We start from the raw sequence: 9,252 nt of genomic DNA, 5'->3' as shown, positions 1-9,252 counted from the left end.
GGCAGGGGGTCAGCTACCCAGGGTGCTCAGGGAGCATTATCAATTCATCTCCATTGTGGAATCCTGAGACCAAACCTTAATCTGTGGAAATGGAGGACAGTCAGGCTACAACAACAACCCTGTGGAAACAAACCCCACATATGAACTACTTTCTGTCCTCTTCCTCTCCCAGCTCTAGCAGCAGCTGGAACTTTCCGGCCAGATCAACATTCTGTGCTTCAGAGATGCCAGATGTAGTTTCTCTGGGAGCTGGCTTCATCTGCTTCAAGAAAATGAGGATATCCTAATCTCGGGCAGCCTCCTGGGGGGTGTCTCCATTTGTTGTGGTACCCCTTCATCCTAGAATTGTCAGGGCAAGGGTAGCATCAGGATGTCACTTGTCTTTGTGATTAAAAGGTGGCGGTGATGGGGGAGGGGGACTAGAAGGCTGGCTTGGTGGTTAAGAGCACTTGTTCTTGCAGAGGACCCGTGTTCGGTTCCCAGCATCCGCCGCATGGTGACTCACAACCATCCATAACCCCAGATCCAAGGGATCCAATAGCCACACACATGGTGCACATACATGCATGCAGGCAAAACATTCATACACATAAAATAAATAAACCTTTGAAAAACTAAAGAGAAAGCCAAGAGACACTGCTCTACATCCTCTTCTAATGTATGAATCCCAGGATGTTGTGAAGTCAAAACTGGATCCCAATGCAGGACCCTTCTGGAGGTGAAGGCTGCCAAGGCCATGATGGCTTCTGGGAGCTGCCTCTGTAGAAAGGACTACACATCCAGTCTTGTTCATTGGCGGGACCAGGACTACCCATGGCTTTGGGAAATGGCCTCTTCTCGCCGGTGCTTCCCACCAAGTAACTTTCTCTACATCTACACATAATCCTATCTGAGCTTGGACTCCCCTCAATTCTCAAAGGAGGGTCTTTATTTACTGCCAGCTTCTTAAAAAAATAATTAAAGATTGGAAATGGCAGATGAGACCATTCGTGGCAAAATGCCTTTACTGCTTTTTCATAAACAGTAGCCAGTTCTCTTCACATCCTCCAAAGACTACAAAGTCTATGGCTCTCACCACAGTCCATAGTACCACCTATTGGCTAGATCCCCTCACATAGGAAACTCCCTTAGGTTTTATTGACTCAGCTACAGATTACTGAAGCAGCCCTGGGTAGGGGCTGGCAGGCAGGACAGCAGCTGAATTAACCAGAGACCTGAGTTGCAAAGGAACCGGGCATCCGGGGATCCGAGGGCCAGGAGTAGCCCAGGTCCCATGCTGAGTTGAGATGGACTGGTGTGCTGTTTGGAGTCTTTCTGCTCCCTCTCTCATCCCAACCGTGTGTGCACTACCTGAGAAGTCCCCTCACCTTGGCCAGCCCACGGATAAACACTGGACTTCTAGCTAGATTCTTACACAGGTCCCACCACCACACATGCACCACGCTCTCCTTTTCCTAGCACAAGCTGTAGGGACTTCTATTCCTGGGGTGACAAACGAGTCTGCTTGCTCTCAGTGACATCAAATTACTTTGCACCAGCCAAGGGTCCCATGACCCTACATAACCTCACATTAGATCCTAAAAATGTAAAGAAATATGGCCTTTTTAAAAGTGGCTGAGAGCAAGTAATTGCTAGCAGGCTTGAGGGGCTGTCCCCACCTCAGCTACCGACCAAAGCAGATCCCAGCTGGAATTCACACGCTTGGCCTCTATAGACAGAAGCTCAATTTTGAATTTAACTCCGGGCCCTAATCAGGTCCTCAGAGTTCAAATTATTTTTGTGTAATTAGAGAAATCACAAGGAGACTTGAAGCCTGGGCTGCAAAAGTGGGGCCTGAGTGGGTGGTAGGGGCTGGGGGTGCAGAGACAACACAGCCAGCTAGCTTCTGGAGAGACGGGGCTTCCACGTTAATTTTAAAACAGGCCTTTCTTGGGTTGCCATGGTGTAAATGTTTTGTCAGGAATTATGGCTCCATTGTTTTCTCATTTCCCTTTTCTCTCTCTCTCTCTCTCTCTCTCTCTCTCTCTCTCTCTCTCTCTCTCTCTCTCTCTCTCTCTCTCTCTTAGTGTCTCCTTCCCTTTTCCCTCTTCCTCCGAATATTTTATATTCTTGATTCTGTAGTCTTTGCCCCGACCTTGACCCAAGCTTTTACTCCCTTGGTGAACTTCATTTGAGATCAGGAGACCTAGGACACCCACACTGTCGTCAGCCACTGTGCCCTAGGCCACTCAAGAGCAGATTTGTGAGAACCCCAGGGCTACAGTCAGGGAGGAAATGCCCGAGGAACATTTCTAGGGCTTTCTGCCACATACTACTGGAACTGATAGAAATTGACATAAAGTATAAGCACATACATTCTCCTGTTTAATTTATACATCCCTTATGAGTTTAGTCAAATAGCACTTTGCTGTGAACAGTTACATATACTTACTGTAAAAATCATCCCAGATATTTAGCAGCAAAAAAAAAAGGTAATTTAAAAAAATTCATAAACAACCTAATACTTTGGCCTTGAAAAGAAGCTGGACTGGATGGGGATGAATCTTATTAAGCAGCTTCAGGTTGTAGGATTTGTCAAACTTAAGAATTTCAATAATTTGGTTTTGCCATTTTGGTTTCTAAGGTTGCCAAGACTTTTAGTTAAACCAACTTCAGAGTTTTCTGGAATCATGTTCATTTTCAAGTAGATCATGGAATGAATAAAACAGCAATGCCTTTATTCACTTTTTTTTTTAAATCTCTTGTTGTAGAAGGGATATTTTTTAAAGTACACAGAACTGTGTTTCTTCTGAAAACCATGATAACTTTGGTATCAATCCAGTACAACTCTCTCCTCATAGTTTAATCATTAGAATTTTCTTTGGAGTTTCTACAGGGAAGGGAATGTTTTGAAATAGGAAATAGTCATTTGCTCAAAATGAAAATGTATCAGTTTAGGACATAAGCAGTACTGGGTTATAGTTCTCACACACACCCTAATCTTAAGGGAATGACTGAAATCTTCAGTGAAGGGGTGACTCACAGAAAAGGTTGATATAAGTCCCCTTAGGCATGTGTAATTTTTAAAAAGAAGACACATACAATTTCAGATAAGATCCCAAATCGTTTTGTTCCAGGTTCCTTCTCAGTGAAACCTTGGGCGTTTTTGTTTGTTTGTTTGTTTTTTGGGTTTTTTTTTGTTTTTTGTTTTGTGTTTGTTTGTTTTTTTCCCCAGTCCAAAACTGAAACAACTCCCTTTTCTCAATCTTGAAATATTCTCAAAACCTTCTAGTGTGAGTAAAGCAGTTCAATGCCTGGAATTTAATTTAATTTTAAATATTCAAAAAAAGAGTGCAAGGTAAATAATCATAAGGTTAAAGGTAAGCTGGGCATAGCAGGGCTTTTTACACTTTTGTGTCTATTCAGGGAAATTATATTTTAAATCATAATTTTAATTGTATTAGGCAAAGAAAAATGTTTTCCCTGCAAGGGAGGGGGGAAAAGTGGTCAGCTGTGCAGCCCCTGGAATTGCCCACGTACTCCTCGGTTTCCAGAAACAGAAAGACCTTGCGTATTTTCTTTCTTTCCGACATGCTTTCTTTCCTCTCCAGGCCAGCTCTTTTTTATCCCAGCCCATAAGCAGACTATCCAAACCCAAGGTCGGGGGCTGATTAGCGAAGCTTCCGTACCCAGCTACCCTCACCCGAGTGTAAATACCTATAAAAACTAATATCAAAAGTTCTTATTGAGCTTCTCCATTTCTCGGAGCATTGGGCCACGCAGGCTCCAGTCCCGCAGACAAAGGGATTGCAAGCCAGAGGCTCCCTCACCAGCTTGAGACTGCTCAGTGGGGTTCGGAGCTACATAAAGATTCTAGGGGAGGACATCCGAACCAGATAAATGCTGAGGGCCGCCTGACCTTCAGTGAAGACAGGTGTATTTACAGTATTTACAGAGACAGGAGGGATGGCCGGTGGTCTGAGAAATCGGAATGGGACCGGAGAAGACACTTCGGCCACCAGGCTGATTTGACAAGGTGATTTTTCCCCCTTAGGACTTGGTATAATGACTGTATTTCGCCAACAACATATCAGACATGCATTCACTACGCGTGTGCCTGTGCGTGCGTATGAAGGCACACATCGTTATGATTACAGTATATACCGTGCCTGTAAAATCTGATTACACCTCAGTGTGTACTTGAATGAAGGGGTCTTGAGTTTCCCCTTTCTCCTTGGTGGTGAGTTTCCACCCCTCTGTGGCTTTGCCTATTAAGACTCCACAACCAGATCAGGAGCGTGGGACCAGTCCTTACAGGGAAGGACTCCTGTGGGCCCAGATCTCCTAGCTAATTTCTCATAGAGAAACACCGAGCCCAAAAGGACCAGGCTTACGTGCAAAAGCCCTACTTCCTCCGAACTCTTGAACGTCTTCGGTGTATTTGTTGACATAAAGAATCCACAACCCGGCGCTGGCTTCCTGTTTTGTAGCGAGCAGTGAGCATCCAACCTAGGGTTGGAGTGGGGGCTGGTGGCGTCGGGTACAGCGTCCTGGTCCTTTTCACGTGGCAGCTTCAGGCGCTGGGTTACCAGGAGGTACCGAATTCTGCCAGCACTCGGTCCCAGTGGCAGCGAGCTCACTCCCAAAGTGGCTTGGGCCCCCCCGCAGTCCCACAAGCTGGTCCCTGTCCTGGCTGCCTGCCACTCCCTGTGGAAAGGAGCGTCCTCCTTCAGATTGAGCCTCTATTTACTGGAACTCGGTCCCTGTGCCTCCAACTCACATTCGAGTCCTTAGGTGAAGGCTGAGTTTCCAGATCTGGTGGAGGGCGGCGCAGTGACGCAGCCGCCGCCTTTAGGACAGGGGAGGCTCCTGCCACCATCTAAGCTCAGGGTGCAGAAGATTGCTCCTCACCGCTGCCTGAGCCCCGCTGCTGGTTCTTCTAAAATGGGGGTGTGGAGGAGCTGCCCTCTCTCTCTTCTTTGGAACTGTAAAAAAACAGGCCAGTGATGTAACTGGGGTCCTCTCTGAGTTTCTGCTATCTTTCCTTGTGTAAGCCTCTTTCCCCGTGGCTGGCTCCCGGCTGGTTTCGCTGTACCTGGTTCAATCTGGCAGGCAGTGAATAGGCCACTTATCCAATATTTTGCTCTCTTCAAAGTCCATCCTGAGGTGATCTTAGGTGATCTTAGGGGCAAGGTCTGTGGTTTTCTTCCCTGACTTCCCACTTCCACTTTTCTAAGCCTTTGGTCACCGTAGCCCAGAGTTATTTCCCATGTTCCAAAATTACCCCCACGGCACCAGACCTGTCCTTGACTTCATTATTGCTTCACTCTAGAACAAAACCTCATATGAGTGACTCAAGCTATGACATTCCCCTGTGCTCAGCCAGCCCAGAATCCCGGACACCCTTTCTCCTCCACAAGCCCAAGACACTGCTTTCACCCTGGTGCACACAGGCTTGAGGACCCTCCAAAACCACAACCTCCCCCTTGCTCTGTTCTTTTGGGCACTGCCTTCTTTGGGGATTTCTCCTTCCTCTCTCCTAGGCTCCTCAGCTCCCTCCCCCTTCCGCATCTTTCTTGCCTTGCCATTATCTCTTTGCCCCCAGCCTGCCTGGGATGGAAGACAGAGGGTTAAGACGTCCTGCAAATGCAGCTCATAAAGCGGCTTGGATACATTAGAAACACATGAATATCCCGAAATACAAAGTGTCTTTAAAACCAAACAAGGAATGTTTATCCTAATACCAGATCAATGCAAAGAAGGGCTTCCAGAGAGCAGCGCTGACAGCCTCCTTGGGGTAAAGCGAGAGCAGGTAAATTTCATTTGCTAATGAAAATCAAACTCGATTAGACCTTGGTTTCCCTTTGTCCTGTTCTTCTCCAACCCTAGGAACCCAGGGCCCTGTCGCCCTAGTTGGTAAGGAGTCCTCTACCAAGAAAAAAAAATTGCAACCAAGGTCTCAAGCCAGATACAGGAGGGCTGTCAAAGTCCATGGCCCCTGGCTTGCCCTAGTAAAAACCAAGAGCAGGAGAAAAGCTATGGAAACTCCTGGAACAAAGGCCAGGCTGCAGCCATGCTGCCCTCAAAGGGCTTCGCTGAGAAATCTGGGAGCATCAGACAAAGCCTGGACAGTAACAGAGACTTGTCCAGCTCCCACCCTTGGCTTGGCGCTAATGACCACTGCGGCCTGAAGGTCATCGTGGGTGCTCTGGCTTCTCTTTTCTGAGCCATGGGGAACCCGGGGATAAAATGGCTAAGGTGCTGGTGCTTCGGCCATATCTTAGAAGAATCCTAAGCCTGGGAGACAAAAAGAGCTCAGAAAGTCAGGCCCTGCTAGCTGGATGGACAAACAAAATTTGCCTGTGCCTTTGGGAAATGAGGAAGAACACTGGAAGAGACTGCTGGTTTTCGGAGAGAGCGCCAGCCTTCATCCTCTTCCCTTTCTTTTCCTCCCCACACCAAGCTGGTTTGGAACTGCCTGGGGCATAGTATTAGAAATCATTAATGAATCTCTTCTCTCCCTCTTTGAAAGATTGAGGGATTATTCTTGTTTTGAAGGGAGTAGAAATTCTAGAAAGTCTTATCCCAAATTATTCCCAGAGTGCATTATAATTCGAGAAACAATTTCCAGTGATGCCTACAGCTCGACAATGCAGTCATTTAAAAAATAGCAAAGACACAACACAGAAGGAGGAAAAAAAAGAGTCAGATGTGCCAAGATGCCATTGACACACGCCTGGGAGAAAATCGCATCAGTGTATGAGACAGGAGGAAAGCAAGGAGGCTGCCTTTCTCTAACTAATGCCGTCTTGAGGTTTTTTGTTTGTTTGTTTGTTTGTTTAATTGATAAGAAAACATAAACCTCAGTAAGTCAGAGCCAAAGCCTTCCACGGTGGGGATGCCACGTGTAGGAAGCAAAGCCCAATGGATTCAAGATGCGACCCAAAGCCTTCCCCTGCTCCATTCTCCCCAGACAAACCTGTTTCTGGCTCCTCTGCGGAAAAGATGAGATCCTTTCTCACCATTTTTGGAGTGGAGCGACCCAGCCGACTTTGGCAGTCTGTAGAGCTGAGGCCCTTCCTCTGAGTGCAAGGCTCCCGGCTCCAGAGAAATGAGGGGGAGGGAAGAATGTGGAGCCGGTCTTGGCTGCTGTGTGGACCAGCAGTCCTGCCATTGCCAGAGGCGAACTGGCACAGGAATCTGCTGGTGGAGGCTTCCCGAGCTGTGTTTTCGTTTTTCCGAATCTAGTTGGAAAACTTCGGAGGCTCAAAAACCCAGCTAAGAGCAGGGCAGCGGCAGAGAAGAATCAGTCCAGTCCGTAAAACACCGCCCCCAAAACTCTACAAAGAGCAAAAAATGGTGTTGAGGAGCCAAACAGAGCCAGAGACTAGAAAAGCAAAGGATCGTGGACTGGAGAGTGAGGGGAGGTGGGCGGTCGGCCTCCCTGCTGCCCCCAGACCCCAGGCTTTCATTGAGGTTTCTCACGCTGACTAGACAGCAACTTTCAACTTGACCTTGGCCTCCAGCCGCGTCTGACCTGTATGTAAACTGCCCTCAAGCCCTCAAGTCTGCGAGGACTGGAGCCTGGAACCCTACTTGGTCTCTTTGTCACCGTGGAGTTTTACAATACCACTTAGAGGGAGGAAGGAGTCAACGGGAAGGATGAATAGGGCTCCAAAGGAACACAAAAATCAAGTCTTCCCAGAGGTTTGTTCCTTAGTCTGCAAATGGCCAGTCAGTGAAAAGGTAAACTGGGGGCAAACCAATATTTACCCAGGACTGCTAAAAAGTCAGGAGAGAAAGGACGCACTGGGTGTGGGGGAGAATTGGGTGTGTGGGGAATCAGGGAAGGTTTTATTGGGCGACACTTAACATTAGTCAGAACAAACCCAGAATCTGGGCAGATAAAAGCCTGAGCCTAGCCTGATGGGTCCCAATCTTGCCAGAAGCCCAGGGGGCTTAGAGAGCAGCAGATGGATTGGATGATATATGTGTGGTGCCTTAACTTAGGGATAAGTCTGCATACACACTGGGACCCGAAGACAAGTCCAAGCCTGGCTGCCTACCAAAGCGCCTGAGACCAAAGGGTGCAGAACCGCTCCCAGCTTATATATTCCAGAATGCGCCCACTTTCGCTTTGATCGTTTGCTACCCTCTGGACATCTGGCCTGTTCACAGATGCACGGTCAGAAGTGGATACGGTCCTAGAGAGGCAGGGTCCCCCAGTATCCCTCACCAAGACACTGTGACTCTTCCAGTACAAACACCCCACCAGGCTCCCAGGTACAGGGGGACTCATCAGTCTGGCTGAGCTCCTACTGGGAGGAAAGGCATGAAATGACCCCAAAGGTCCCCTTTCTCTTTTCCCAAAATGGAATGCAACAGTGGATTCCCAGATGTCTGGAGAATCGCGTCCAACTCAGGATCTATGGAGTGGCTTGTAGGAAGCCCCAGAACTGGAGCTGGAGTCACAGCCAGCTGCCCAGCTGGGGCCTGTTCCTCTTAAACCCCTTCAGGAAAAGGCAGCCGGACTCAGGAGACAAGAGCAGGAGTGAATGGCTCTTCCTTCATCTGACATTCTCTGCAGACCAGAGAGAATAGTTGCTGCATCAAAATGAATAGTGAGCTGTGTATACAAGTGGGAGAATGTGGCGGTGTGCATCTGTGTGCGTGTGCGTGTGTGCACGCGCGCGCACGCGCGCGTGTGAGGGGAGCAGGGAGATACAATTGGTTGTTCTGATATTCTGAGTCTGTGGGCCTAATTGAAAGTGTCCTCCAGGGCCTGAGAACAGGGAAGAGAGCTCCTAAAATGAAGCCCAAGTTTCCCAGCTTTGTAATGTCCTAGGACCCTTGCGCCAGACTTCTCCCAGGAACTGACAGGAAACAAACTCCCTGCCCTTGTTCCCCAGGGGTAGGGGGAGTCAAATCTCGACGTGTCCTAGGCGAAAGCTCCGACATCCCTGGTAGGGTCTAAGCTGCGGAAAGGCGTCTCCATACCTGGAAAGAGAACAGCTCCAGAGGCCCCCCCCAAACACCCAGGGCCACGCTGGGCGAGTCCAACCCCATCTCACTCCTCCCTGGCTACTAGAGAATTTACCTGACTCGTCCCCCACGACCTCAGCTCTCACCCCAACCGCGGGAGCCCACGGCCCCTCCCAGCCTGCGAGCGATGCCCTGGTGCCCAGTGAGACCGGGGAAGGGATCGGGGTCCGCGAGGCGCGCGCCCTGTGTTCCCCACCCCACCCACCCGAGTCCCCCGCCTCCTCCGTGGGT

General features: G+C 48.8%; 1 long non-coding RNA gene across 1 annotated transcript; it reads right to left on the bottom strand.

Moving 5' to 3' along the window:
• Positions 1 to 2,002: 2,002 nt before the first annotated feature.
• On the bottom strand, positions 2,003 to 9,180 carry LOC121827979 (uncharacterized). The gene is made up of 2 exons (XR_006070339.2): positions 6,959 to 9,180; positions 2,003 to 5,307 (listed from the first exon to the last, which is right to left on the bottom strand). It is a non-coding gene; the product is annotated as an uncharacterized LOC121827979 (long non-coding RNA).
• Positions 9,181 to 9,252: the final 72 nt, after the last annotated feature.

This window comes from Peromyscus maniculatus, chromosome 3 (genome assembly GCF_049852395.1).
Source record: "Peromyscus maniculatus bairdii isolate BWxNUB_F1_BW_parent chromosome 3, HU_Pman_BW_mat_3.1, whole genome shotgun sequence".
Lineage (NCBI taxonomy): Eukaryota > Metazoa > Chordata > Mammalia > Rodentia > Cricetidae > Peromyscus > Peromyscus maniculatus.
Note: the sequence above shows the minus strand (reverse complement) of the source record. Positions and strands in the feature narration are given on the sequence as shown.